Source organism: Hyperolius riggenbachi, chromosome 8 (assembly GCF_040937935.1).
Source record: "Hyperolius riggenbachi isolate aHypRig1 chromosome 8, aHypRig1.pri, whole genome shotgun sequence".
NCBI lineage: Eukaryota > Metazoa > Chordata > Amphibia > Anura > Hyperoliidae > Hyperolius > Hyperolius riggenbachi.
The window spans coordinates 60753487-60767335 of record NC_090653.1 but is presented as its reverse complement, the minus strand read 5'-3'; the positions used below and the strand labels follow the sequence as shown (position 1 = coordinate 60767335).

The 13849-nt window shown below is 48.8% G+C and overlaps 1 long non-coding RNA gene across 1 annotated transcript in view; it reads right to left on the bottom strand.

Annotated features, from left to right (window-relative positions):
* LOC137528836 (uncharacterized) overlaps positions 1-13849 on the bottom strand; it is a 167128-nt gene that overhangs the window by 16952 nt on the left and 136327 nt on the right. The window lies entirely within an intron of this gene.

Below are 13849 nucleotides of genomic sequence, written 5' to 3'. Positions count from 1 at the left end.
AAATCTTTATGGTATGCGTGACTAGGGGTGTGACTGGGGCGTGATAAGGGGTGTGGCAGGGGCGTGGCTTAAGTGTCCCTCTTTCTCATCTCAAAATGTTGGGAGGTATGCACACAGTCTGAGTTGTTCAGATCTGAGCTCCCTATCCTTAGCGGTGTTGGTTGAGACTGGGGCTGCTTTGCTGTTGAGCCCTGGCCCTCGATAACAAGAACCTCAGTTTTGTCAGCATTAAGGTAGTCCCCGGTTAACAAACTTTTAACGTTTTTAACCTGAACCCATTCTTAAATCAAAAGACTGTCACCTCTGTGCCTCTTTTATCCCCTCTGTGTCACCTCTTGTCCCCCTCTGTGTCATTTCTTGTCCCCCTGTCTCCCCTTTTGATGACAGTTAACTATATTTTTCTTCACTTACTTTCACCCCCTTTTCCTTGTGTCTTGAAGGTTTGATCACATGACCAGGAGTAGAGAGTTTAGCTACACTATTTCAGGCTCTGTGGGTGTGGCTGCTGCTGACGTCTTGACCACATATTTCAGAATGCAAGCTGGGTGGCACAGGCCGAATCTATCTCAGAGGACTGTGGCCTATAGCACAGACAGTCAAAGACGCAGGAAGTGTTTGTACTCCCGGCCAATTATTTTAGTGTTTTAGATTCTCTGAGATTATAAACTGATAAAAAACCAGCTCTGTTGCTCAGTGTCCACAAAAGATCTAGGAAAACATTTGTTCCAGGAATGGAGTTTTCAAACCACAGGCTTTGTGAGACCCTTTGGGGAATATCGAAAAACTGTTGCATCTAACTACGTTTGAAAGAAGAAAAACATTACTATGTTATCTTTATCCATTATTCCACAATCCAGCCCAACAAGGCTTCATGGAATTCCCCCTTTTTAGATACTGACGTAGTTAAGAAGACCGTAGTTCGGGCAATAAAAGTTTAGACTTAAAGGGAACCAGAGACGAAATAAAGAAAAGATTTTATACATACCTGGGGCTTCCTCCAGCCCCATACGCCCGGATCGCTCCCATGCCGCCGTCCTCCGCTGCCTGCAACTACGAGAACCGGCTCCCGTCACTGACATCATCGGAGCCAGGCTACGTAGGAGAAGTGCGCCCTCTACGTATCTCTCCAGCGGCTGCTGGAGAGATATGCAAAGAGCGCACTTCTCCTACGCTAGACTGGCTCTGACTGACGGAAGAGCGGGGAGCCAGTTCTCGTAGTTGCAGGCAGTGGAGGACGTTGGCGTGGGAGTGATCCATGCGTATGGGGCTGGAGGAAGCCCCAGTTATGTATAAAATATTTTCTTTATTTCATCTCTGGTTCTCTTTAATAGCTACATGGATTTCACTTTAGACACTCATTGTATGTCCTTCATGAAAGCCTAAGCGCTTGCACACATGCTCAGTCACTAGTCAGTGTCATCCTTAGAGATTGTTGCTCAATCGTTGAGGCATCACTGTGAGGAATAAGTACTGTACACCATTGCTGCTTGGTTGTAACCCAGAGGTATGTCCTATTCATGGGAGAGGAAGGAGGGAAAGCACCGGGAGCAAGGCTTGTTCATTGCTCTTCATTTCACTCTCCAGCTGGATGGATTGCTAAGCAGTCTGAAGTTAGGAAACTCACTTCAGGTTAGATAATTACAGTGAGGCAAAGAAGTATTTGATCTCCTTATGATTTTGCTTGTTTGTCCTCTAGCCAAGAAATGACCAAGACCAAGAAATAACCAGTCTATAATTACAATAGGTTTATTGTAGCTGCGAGAGAAAGAATAATAACAAAAGAACCCCCAAAACCCCAGTGCCCTAAAGTCAGAGCTTGATGTGCATTGTAATGAGTGAAATAAGTATTTCATCCCCTAACAAAAGGTGACTAAGCACTTGGTGGCAAAACCCTTGTTGGCAATCACAGAGGTCGGTGGTTTCTAGTCGTTAACCTCCAGGTTTGCATACATCTCAGGAGGTATTTTGGCTCACTCCTTTTTGCAGATCTTCTCCAAGTCAGAACGGTTTTGAGGCTGATGTTTGGCAATTTGAACCTTCGGCTCCCTCCACAGATTTTCTATTGGATTAAGGTCTGGAGACTGGCTAGGCCACTGAGGCCAATAGAGAGAGTCACTCTGCCCTCTGGGAGGCGGCATGACCAGGCAACCAGGCACATCCACCTTTCTGGCCTATGCAGGTATAGGTGTGACACATTTTCTGTATTCTATTTTGGGAAGGGACAAAGTCTGGCTGCCACTCACCTTTTTTTCCACTGCAGTCATAGAAAGGCAGGAGAAGGGAGTTGTGGAAGGACGTGCTTGACTGCAGGCACCCAGAGAGTGCAAGAGGGAACCTGGCTGTTAGTGGACAGAATAAGAACCCAGCATGAATCCAGAGCCGCCGTTACCATTAAGGCAAAGGGGCGATTGTGACGCCGTAACTCCAGGTCTCCAACCCCCTGACTGCTCCTGGGGCCCCTTTAATATGCATGGCTGGCTGCACAAAATTAAATGCTGCATAGGCCACATGTGTCTGCACTACAACTCCCACAATCCCTTGCATTGCCTACTGCTTGTACCAGCTGACTACTCATTGGCTAAACGAGGTCACCTGGTACGAGCAGTAGGCGATGTAATATGAATAATAGGGGCCCTGATCTGGCCACCCTGACCGAGGCTGAGCTGCCAGCTGTGGCTGGCAGCTCAGCCTCGGTCAGGGTGGCCAGATCAGGGCCCCTATTATTCTTATTATTCAACGTATTCCATGGCGCTATACAAAGTAAGAAATGAACATGGGGTACATAATAATACAGACAATGGTATAATCCAATATACAAAATACAGAATTGGTTACAAAATTCATAATCGATACAAAATACATAATCAATACAAAATACAGAATTGGTAATGACAGTGACAAAAGTAACATGATGAATAAAATGTATACTGTAATGAATTCAAAGACACAGAAGGGGGCAAGAGCCCTGCCCTTGTGAGCTTACAATCTAAAGGTATAGGGGGAAACCAGAGGTGTGGTTGTATACAATAAACGTACCTAGAGGCAGTGGGTATTAGGATATCTAGTAGGAGTGCAACTTGGCCTTAGATCAAAGGACAATGAGGAAGTGGTGCTGGATTTGGTGGTGGTGTATTCAGGTTACCTTTGCCCCGGGGCCCCCGTGCGGCTTAAATCGGCCCTGCATGAATCATGTGACCATGCAACAATATCAAGAATTTTGAAAATAACACTAATGTTTATAAACTATACTATAGACTAGAAAGCAGAACGTTGTTTCAGGCTTGGGGCTTAAGTTAAAGTCTAGACACTGGGCAGAATGGAGGCTGCAGAATGGCCCTTAGTGTGCCAGTCTGACCCTGATGAAATATCTCAGTTGGTTGGCAACAGGGGCGTTGCTAGGATCCTAAGAGATCCGGGGCACATTTGGGCACTCCAGATGAAAAATGGGTGTGGCCATGCACCAAAATGTGGGTGTGGTTATGGGTGGGGTAAAATTTACATGAAAAATAACAGCAGTCTAAGTAGACCTGCCCAGCAAAATGTTGGATGAGGCTCCCCTCTCAATAAATACAAAAAAAATAAAAATAAATGCAGCATATCACATAAATAAGCAGTGCCACTTAAACTTACCGTAACTAAAACTAAAAAACAGAAGTTAAACATAACTAGTCAGAGTTACCTGGCTTCTGTGCTGGCTGGTCTGGCTTTGTGCTGGGCGGGCTGGCCTGTTGTCAGGTTATCTGGCAGTCCCTCCATAGCATTCCCTTACCTTCTAGTGGACCCCCTCCCCATACTCCCACAGGCCTCCCATTGAGGCACCAAAATTCCCAGCATGCCACCCCCAGAATAACCACAGTTCCCTGCATGCTCCCATAAAGGCACCGCAGCTCCCAGCATACCCGCTATTGAGGCACCACAGCTTCCAGCATGCCCTCTAGAGGTTCTACAGCTCTGACTCTGCCTGGGGGACATCTGGGGCACCACAGAATAGATCCGTGGTATGTGCCACTGATCTTTGGGGCTAGCAATGCCCCTGCTATGCAGGTGCTGGATTCACAGGCATGGGAGCTGGTTTTATATAACCCTTGTGAGATGGGCCCCCAGGCTGTGAAGGGCACCAAGGGCAGGGAAGGGAAGAGGTGTGAACATTGGGGGGGCCATCAGAGTTTTGCTGCGGTCCCCATGAATTGTTGTTACGCACCTGCTTTCTAGCTTCTTCTTTGTTTCTCTCCCCACCCTAAGCTCCCATCTAATATTAACCTCTTGAGGACTGCAGTGCTAAGCCCCCCTAGTGACCAGGCCATTTTTAGTAAAAAAAAAGGCCACTCCACCAGGAGCGTAACAATGGGGGATGCAATCCCTGCACCCGCGGGGGCTCTCAGGGCGTTTCTGGGAGGGCCAGAGGGGTCACAACATGTGGGGAAAGCATTAGACATCGGCGAGGAGGGGGGACAGTCCCCTCCCTCACCTCGGGCTTTCCCATATGTGCTCCCTTCCAGCATATATCACTGGCAGCAGCGGGCAGGAACACATACCTTCCAGCGTTCCACCACCGGTGGTTCCTCTAAGTGTCTCACACCACTTCCTGTTTAAACAGGAAGTAGTGTGAAGCACTTAGAGATCGGAGACCTCCGCGGTGGATGGAGGTATGTGTCCTGCCCACCGTCTGCTGCCAGTGATATATGCTGTAGGGGCGCGCAGAGGGGAGATCCGGAGGTGAGGGAGGGGGGGACTGCCCCCCTCCCTGCCAATGTCCAATGCTCTCCCCTATGCTGCGAACCTTCCGGCCCCCCAAAGATGACCCTAAACGGGCCTGGGGGGGGGGGGGGGGGGGGATGTGATACATTTCAGAATGTATATCAGAGAGAGGAAAGATTTTACAAGGGGCAAACACTGACTAAATAATCTATACAGTAATATTGTAATCAATAAGCAATTTTATTCACAATGTTATTTTCACCCAGGCATGCATTTACCTCACAGAAGCCTTTAAGCACAGATGTCCTGGCACCTTAGATTTCACCCTCTATGAACCTACAAACCCCTGCCGACTGCACCGCAAGTGTGCTGGCTGTCCCAGCTGTCGCTAAGTACTTAGTAGTACTGCACAGACTCAGAACTCTCACAGCCACGGGAGTGCGATTGGGGGGGGGGGGGGGGCGTGCCTGCAGCCAAGCCACACTTGCGCAGAAAGCCCCAACTGACCGAATTTACCGGAGCCCTTACGGAGGATCCAGAAGGCAGAGGATGGCGGCGAGGGACGGATCAGGAATCATCAGCCAATTGACATGAAAGCTGATTTACTTACCTTGGGCTTTCCCCAGCCCCTTGCAGCCAACTGTCCCACGCTGACAGCTCCGCCGCCAGCCCAGGGTCGCCGCACGGTGTCTCGCCAGGCGTCCTCTACTACGCCTGCGTGAGTGTCACTGTCAATCAAGGCCACGTTGTCCGCGGCTTACTAAGCAGGTGCAGAACTACTGCACCTGCGCAGTACGTCGCGTACAATGTGGGATTGATTGACAGTGGCAGTTTACGCAGGCGCAGTAAGGATGACCTCGAGGTCGTCCTCTACACCTTGCGGGGACCCCGGGCTGATGGCGGAGAGGTCAGCTTGGGACAGTTGGCTGCAAGTGGCTGGAGAAAGCCCAAGGTAAGTAAATCAGCTTTCATGTCAATTGGCTGATGATTCCATTAAGACCCCCCCCCACACCTAAACCCTAAATACCCCCATCATACCTAACCCTTAAAACCCCCACACAGCTGACCCTTAGAGATGGCCCGAACCTTTCGATTTTCAGTTTGCGAACCGCGTTCGTGAACCTCCGCAAACGTTCGCGAACATGCGAACTTCTACAAACCGTAATAGACTTCAATGGGGAGGCGAACTTTGAAAACTAGAAACATTTATGCTGGCCACAAAAGTGATGGAAAAGATGTTTCAAGGGGTCTAACATCTGAGTTTTTGCATGGATGAGTGGGATAGACGCCAAAAGTCCCAGGGAAAATCTGGATTTGACTCAAAGCAGTGTTTTAAGGGCAGAAATCACATTGCATGCTAAATTGGAGGCCTAAAGTGCTTTAAAGCATCTTGCATGTGTGTACATCACTCAGGGAGTGTAATTAGTGTACTGCTTCACACTGACAGACCAAACTCACTGTGTAACGCACCACAAACAGCTGTTTGTGTAGTGACGGCCGTGCTGGACTGGTGCGCACCATGGCCAGAGTGCAGGCCATGCCGGTTTTTTAAGCCCATATGGCCGGGCTGAGGTAGCTGAATGACAGAACAACAGTGACTGTCCAGCTGATCGAATTTGGTCTGTCCATAATAAAGCAACGACCTCCCAACCCCCCCCCCCCCCCCCCGAGACACTCATATAGCCGTCGGTCATTGCTTCATTGTGATACGCAAGCCCCCAAGGTAACGATCTCGAAGGGGACACATATACATGCCTTTTGTTTTGTTGTTGCAGCTGCAGTGCAGCCATAAAAATTAGGCAGGCATGTACACCCACCAGAAAAATAATTCAGGAATCCGCCTGGAGTCCTGGTGGACCCTGTTGGTGGTGGCGGAGAAGACAGTCAAGCGGCCTGCAGGCAGAGATGCTGTGCCAGAAATGTCACCACTTGCCTTTCAACATCACGGTACAGTTTAGGTATCGCCTTTTTTGAGAAAAAATTGCGGCCTGGTATCTTCCACTGCGGTGTGTGGCTTTGCTTTTGTGTGCTGCTTTTACTCAGGTGGTCATCCCATTGCAGTTTGTGCTTTGTAATCATGTGCCTTCGTAACGTAGTTGTCCCTACGTGGGTCTTGGTCTTTCCACGGCTCAAATTTTGGTGGCAGAGAGTACAGATGGCATTGCTCTCATCTGAGGCAGACACACACAAAAATGTCCACACCGCTGAGCCCTGAGGTGATGGCACTTTGGTGGTGGGGGCCCACTGAGTGTTAAGTAGGGTGCCAGAATCAGAGCAGGAGGAGGACGAAGATATGTCACGCTTCCGTGCAGAAGCTAAGAAAGATGAGGTGTTCTGTGTTAAATAGTCAACTACGTCCTGGCAATATCGGGGGTTGATGCAATGTTCTTCTGAACACTGTACTTTGGTCGAGGGCCGCACAAAATCACGACAGCGCGACCTCGAACAGACCTGTCAGGTGGCCTGCCTCTGGCTCTGCCTTTTTTTTTTGTCCATATTGGGGGGGATGAAGTGAAAGGTATGCACTGACTTGACTAATACAATGTACGGTTACACAGGTGCGGTGAACAGGTATGCAGTGACTGCTGGTACAACAATGTGCGGTTACACAGGTGCAGTGAACAGGTTGCAGTGACTGGTATTACAAATGTGTAGCAGCCTGTCACACACACACACGGACTGCAATGACAGGTGCAATGACTGGTGGTATTAACAATGCGTGCGCTCATGTAGGTATAGGTAGGTAGGTGCACTGAACAGTGAACAGGTGCAGTGATTGGGATTACAAATGTGCAGCTGCCTGTCACACACACACATGGACTGCAATGACAGGTGCAGTGACTGGTGGTATTAACAATGCATGCGCTCACGTAGGTATAGTTAGGTAGGTGCACTGAACAGTGAACAGGTGCAGTGATTGGGATTACAAATGTGCAGCTGCCTGTCACACACACAGGTAGTCACTGAATGTGCTGGGCCTGGCAGTGGCACAGTAGGAATTAAAGTGCCAAAGGCCAGCTGCGACTGACTGACAAGGCTGTATATAATGCAAGTGGGCCACACAAAAAAAAAAAAATAGATCACAAGAACAACATTAGCTCTCAAAAGAGCTGTTGAGGGGTGCTTTTTTTTATTTTTTTTTAGCAATAAAGCAATAAGAATCAGCAAGGAGCAAGCTAACAAGCCTACAAGAGCCTAACTAAGCTTTCCCTAATGTCTCTGCAGCAACCTCTCCCTTCTCTAATTACTGCAGGCACACGAGTAAGTCCAATGCTTGGCGCTGCCTGCCTTTTATAAGGGCGGGGTGGGGCTCCAGGAGGGAGTGTAGCCTGACTGGCTACAATGTGCCTGCTGACTGTGGTGTAGAGGGGCAAAGTTGACCCTAATGATGCACTATGGGGGTGAATCGAACCTCCACAAAAGTTCGCGGTCCCCTGCGATCGCAAACCACGGAAGTTCGCCAGGAACTGTTCAGGCCATCTCTACTGACCCGCCCCCCCATCCCCCCCACACACACACACAAAAGTTTGGTTATCAGAGCGCGCAATCGATAAACAGTGCGGCGTGCCAAAATCTAACATTCGCACCACTGATGGCCAGTGTGCTGCGCCAAAATTTCACATTATGCGCCGCTGATGCGCCAGCATGTCGTACCGAAATTTCACATTACCAGTGTGCCTCTGATAGCCGCTGATTACATTGAGGATATACCGGCACCCAAATTTCATTGTGGCTTAATTGTCATGACCGTGAAGGTTGCATAATAAATAGCCTAGGCTAAACATCACAAGGAAGGCAAGATTACAGACCAATATACAGCAATACATAGGAAGTGTTTCTGGTGCTGAAACCAGGATAATTAATGTAAAAGAGGGACTTTAACATACCAAAGGCAATGATCACAAAATAACCATTCTATCAGAATGCTTCCTTCCCTTTTATTTCTCCAAAGACCAACCAACTCTGGACCTGTGTATCCCTCTCCCCTCCCCACTTCCCAACAACCCGAGAGCCGTCATCTGGATATTATAACTGGTTTAACAGGACTTTTTCCTGGGTCATGAACATTTTGGGGCTCCTCCCGAGGGAGCTACCATTTTCTCCCAGAAGAGAATCCCGGTCTGGTCTATATTTATTCTACTTAATGTTCCATGTTTTACGAGGCTGTCCATCCTTGATTGGCTCACACCTGTATTAGCGGTCAGATCTGCCGTCTGGGGATCTCACGCCTTCACGAACGTGTCTGAACATCCCCCAGCAAGAAAGGCGGCTTTATGGAAATGCAGTGCAGAATTTATCGAGTGTTTTTCCAAAGACAATTGAGGGTGGATCAGAAGCTTTCCATTTAAGAACAATAGCTTCCCTATAACGATATAACCGCAAGCCAACCGAAGTCCTTTCAACATTTAAGTGCACAGTGGAATCTGCTAGACAAACCTCAGGATCTGGATTGAGTTTGAGACCAAATTGAATATACATCTCGTTCTTCCTGAAGCACCCGTACTTACAGAGCACTTACAGTATATTGTTCCTGCTCACTTGCCTTTACTTCTCTGCTTGAAGGAAAACCCCGAAGTGGATAAAAACAAAAAAAATTTAAGAAGAGGGAAGCCACTGCATCCTCCAGGCCACCACCGTTGCCCGAGACCCCCTGGAAGTTTGCAGCTGCTCTTCCTTTCATGCATGAGCATGGGGGTATTGTGCCTTAATGCAGAGCAGGATCATCCACAAGGCAAGGTGCCTGGGGCCTAGTGGGTGTCAAGGGGCCCAGCTGCACGTTTTTTGACCCCACTCTCACCTAAGCCTACCAGAAAGACTACAATGGGTAGCCAAAGCTTATACCTTGCTTTGGGCCCGTTTCATCTTAATCCTTCTCTGCCTTCATGAGTATGGCCATGCTTGTGTAGTAGCACGTGGATACGACCATTCTTGCACAGGCGCAGTATGACTGTACTCATGCACGATGAGGAACCCCGGCCACGATAACATATCCGATTAGCTCTTGTCGGATATGTTCTAAAGGTCTATGGTTGGCAACGGTGGGGGCGAGAAGGACACCAGAAGATATACATGTAATTAAGGCACCGGGAAATTTGGGGGCAGGGTAAAGCCAAAAAAGCTCACCTTCTCCTGCAAAAGTCCAAGCATTAATTACTTAATCACTTTAAAGGACATTATCCCTGCACTTTGATTGGCCCAATAGGCTGCCTGTCAAGTTTCCTGTCAATTGACAGGCAACCTATTGGGCCAATCAAAGTGCAGGGATAATGTCCTTTAAAGTGATTGGACCCGCAGGGGCTCAGGGCAGGACGAGTGGAGATCTCGTCATTGCCAGTTAGCAGGCATAAGTTCGTAGCGCTCGCTATGCTACTCTGATAAGGCATGTTAACTCTGATAAGGTATGTTAACTCAGATAAGGCTTGCTAACTCTGATAAGGCATGTTAACTCTGATAAGGCACACTATTTGTTATAGTGAATCAACCCCAATGAGTTCTGTCGGCTGAGGTTAAAATTAGTTTGCATCTTCAAACGAAATATATCGTTTGAAGATGCTAACGGGTTAAAAAAAAATCAACTACAAAGTCTTTGGAAAGTCAGTCAAAATGACTTTGTAACAGTTTGAAAATGTTATTGCACAAAAACAGTGGCGTACCTAGGGCATTTGGCACCCGGTGCTGGGTATTAAAAGACACCCCCCCCCTTAAAAATGGGCGTGGCCACAACCGGCAAAAAATTGGGCGTGGTCATGACCGGATGAGGGTCGGAGCTAACTGTAATTTAAAGTATTAGCTAGTATAGTTGCCCCCAGTATAGCTAGTACAGTTGCCCCCAGTATAGCTGCCCCAGTGAAGCTAGTATAGTTGCCCCCAGTATAGCTAGTATAGTTGCCCCCAGAGCTGCCCCAGTATAGTTTAGTTGCCCCCAGTATAGCTAGTTTAGTTGCCCCCAGTATAGCTAGTATAGTTGCCCCCAGTATAGCTAGTATAGTTGCCCCCAGTATAGTTGTCCCCAGTATAGCTAGTATAGTTGCCCCCAGAGCTGCCCCAGTATAGTTGCCCCCAGTATAGCTAGTATAGTTGCCCCCAGTATAGCTAGTTTAGTTGCCCCCAGTATAGCTAGTTTAGTTGCCCCCAGTATAGCTAGTTTAGTTGCCCCAGTATAGCTAGTTTAGTTGCCCCCAGTATAGCTAGTTTAGTTGCCCCCAGTATAGCTAGTTTAGTTGCCCCCAGTATAGCTAGTATAGTTGCCCCCAGTATAGTTGTCCCCAGTATCAGGGCCGAGGCAGAGGCTGGAGAGGCTCCAGCCTCAGGGCGCAGTGTAGGAGGGGGCACACAATTCATTCAGTTGTCATTCCCAATTGTGTTTGAAGCAGAAAGAAATAGGAAAAGGGGATACATGGCAGTGACTGCAAGTCAGATAACTAGAGATTAAGGTATTGGGGAGGTTGGGGGCCCTGTGGCGTCTCTTAGTCTAATAGGAATCAGTGTGTGACAGCTGGGGTGGGAGGGATGGAGGGGCGCACTTTGGTGTCTCAGCCTTGGTGGCTGGAGGACCTTGTCCCAGCTCTGCCCAGTATAGCTAGTATAGTTGCCCCCAGTATAGATAGTATAGTTGCCCCCAGTCTAGAGCTGCCCCAGTATAGTTGCCCCCAGTATAGCTAGTATAGTTTCCCCCAGTATAGCTAGTATAGTTGCCCCCAGTATAGCTGTCCCCAGTATAGCTAGTATAGTTGCCCCAGTATAGCTGCCCCCAGTATAGATAGTATAGTTGCCCCCAAAGCTGCCCCAGTATAGTTGCCCCAGTATAGCTAGTATAGTTGCCCCAGTATAGCTAGTATAGATGCCCCCAGTATAGCTAGTTTAGTTGCCCCCAGTATAGATGCCCCCAGTATAGTTGCCCCCACTATAGCTAGTATAGTTGCCCCCAGTATAGCTAGTTTAGTTGCCCCCAGTATAGCTAGTTTAGTTGCCCCCAGTATAGCTAGTTTAGTGGCCCCTAGTATAGCTAGTTTAGTTGCCCCCAGTATAGCTGCTCCAGGAGGGGGAAGCAGCGCTAGAAGGAGGGGCAGTGGGGGCGAGGGGGGAAAGATCCCCCCCCTCCCTCACCTGGGTCCCCTCCTTCTGCCTCTCTCCCCCTCCAAATGACAGCGGGGGCAGCGAGCAACTTACAGGCACTCAGGCAGGGCGGGCGGGCAGAGACTACTTACTTTACTTCTGCGTTCCAGCAGCTGGAGCACTCCGTCGCCGTCACGTGCCTCTTCCCCGCCTCCAATGCTGTGACACGCATTGGAAGCGGAGAAGAGGCACGTGACGACGACCCAGCGTTCCAGCTGCTGGAATGCAGAAGTAAAGTAAGTAGTCTCTGCCCGCCCGCCCTGCCTGAGTGCCTGTAAGTTGCTCGCTGCCCCCGCTGTCATTTGGAGGGGGAGAGAGGCAGAAAGAGGGGACCCAGGTGAGGGAGGGGGGGATCTTTCCCCCCTCCCCGCCGCTATCCCTGTCACCCCTCCTTCTAGCGCTGCTCTTCCCCTCCTGCACTGTCTGCAATGGGGGGTCGGGGCGACACCCCCCTGGCTGGCTGTCACCCGGTGCACCACGCCCCCCTGCGCCCTATTGTAGGAACGCTACTGCACAAAAATAGGGTACTTAAGACATTTTAAAACTTCTACAAAGTCATTTTGGCAATTGTTCTTCAGGAGAAGTGAGTTAACTCCACCCTCTATGTCTATATATATATATTGCATTTATTTTTAAAATAAGTTATAGGGAAGGGATTCAGTTTAGGGGTGAAGGTCAGGGTTAGGCACCAGGATGAGATGAGTGGGGTTAATGTGTTGATGATAGGCAGAGATGTGGCTAGAGTTAGGCATCAGGAAGCTGTATTACTGGGGGGATTAGGCTGGATAGTGTACTGTTTAAGGGCTCCCTGTGACAAAGAAGAACAGGGTTTGAATTTTGACTCTTCCTATTCAGTAAGCCAGCACCTATTCAGTGAGGAAACCTTGGGCAAGACACTAACACTGCTTCTGCCTATAGAGTGCACCCTAGTGGCTGCAGCTCTGGTGCTTTGAGTCCACCAGGTGAACATACAAACTCCTTGCAGATGTTGACCTGGCTGGGATATAAACCAGGGACCCAGCGTTGCAAGGCGCAAGCGCTAACCACTACACCACCGTGCTGCCCATGCTGCCTGCTGACCATTAATGAGCACCTTAGGCATCAGAAAAGGGTTGGCAGTAGGGGGGAGGGGGGGATAAGCTTAGGCATCAGGAAAAAGTTTACGTTAAAGGGTTACTAAAGCCAAATAAAAAAAATCAGTTTAACTTACCTGGGGCTTCTTGCAGGCTCCTGGACTCATCCGGTGTCCACGCCATTCTTCCACAATTTTCCAGAGAGCAGCATGACCCCCTGAAAGCTCGCCGGTCGGAGGCTGCCGCACATGCTCGCCCCGAGCCGCGCACACCCTGATCATGCTCCCATTGCCGGGAGCGCTATGTGAAGTAGTGATTTTTCGCTTACTGTGCATGATCAGAACGCTGCCAACAATGGAGACGCAGCGAGGAGAGGAGGCACTTGGCCGGCCAGTTTCGGGGGGAGGGGGAGTTGTCGCCATTGCTTTGCCGGAGGGTCTTTGAACAACGGGGTGGACACAGGATGACTCCAGGGGGCTGCAAGAAGCTTTAGGTAGGTTAAACTCATTTTTTTTATTTCACTTTAGATTTCATTTAAAGGAGCAAGGTTAGGGTTGGATGTCAGGAAGAGGTTGACAATAAAGGGGAGGAGTTACATTTAGGCATCATAAACATGATTCACTAATAAATTGATCAGCTAAGGTTAGGCAATCAATGGAGAAGAAGCATAATCATTACAGATAACAACAGCATCACACAGGGGATGTCTTTGAGTTTCACCAAATTTTACCTATACAGTAATTTATCAGCTTCCCTCCTATGCCAAATCTACCTGTTGGTTTCCATACACCTGCCCTCACCATGGTTTTCTAACTCAGAAGAAACTCACACATCAGGGTCGTAGTGATCTCCAGCACGTTTGACACCAAAAATAAAATGTTCCATTGTCCTGTGGCTCGGAGTGAAATAGGCAGGTAGGATTCCTAAAAATTAGGCAACTATTGTCAAGCGTAAACTGTAGT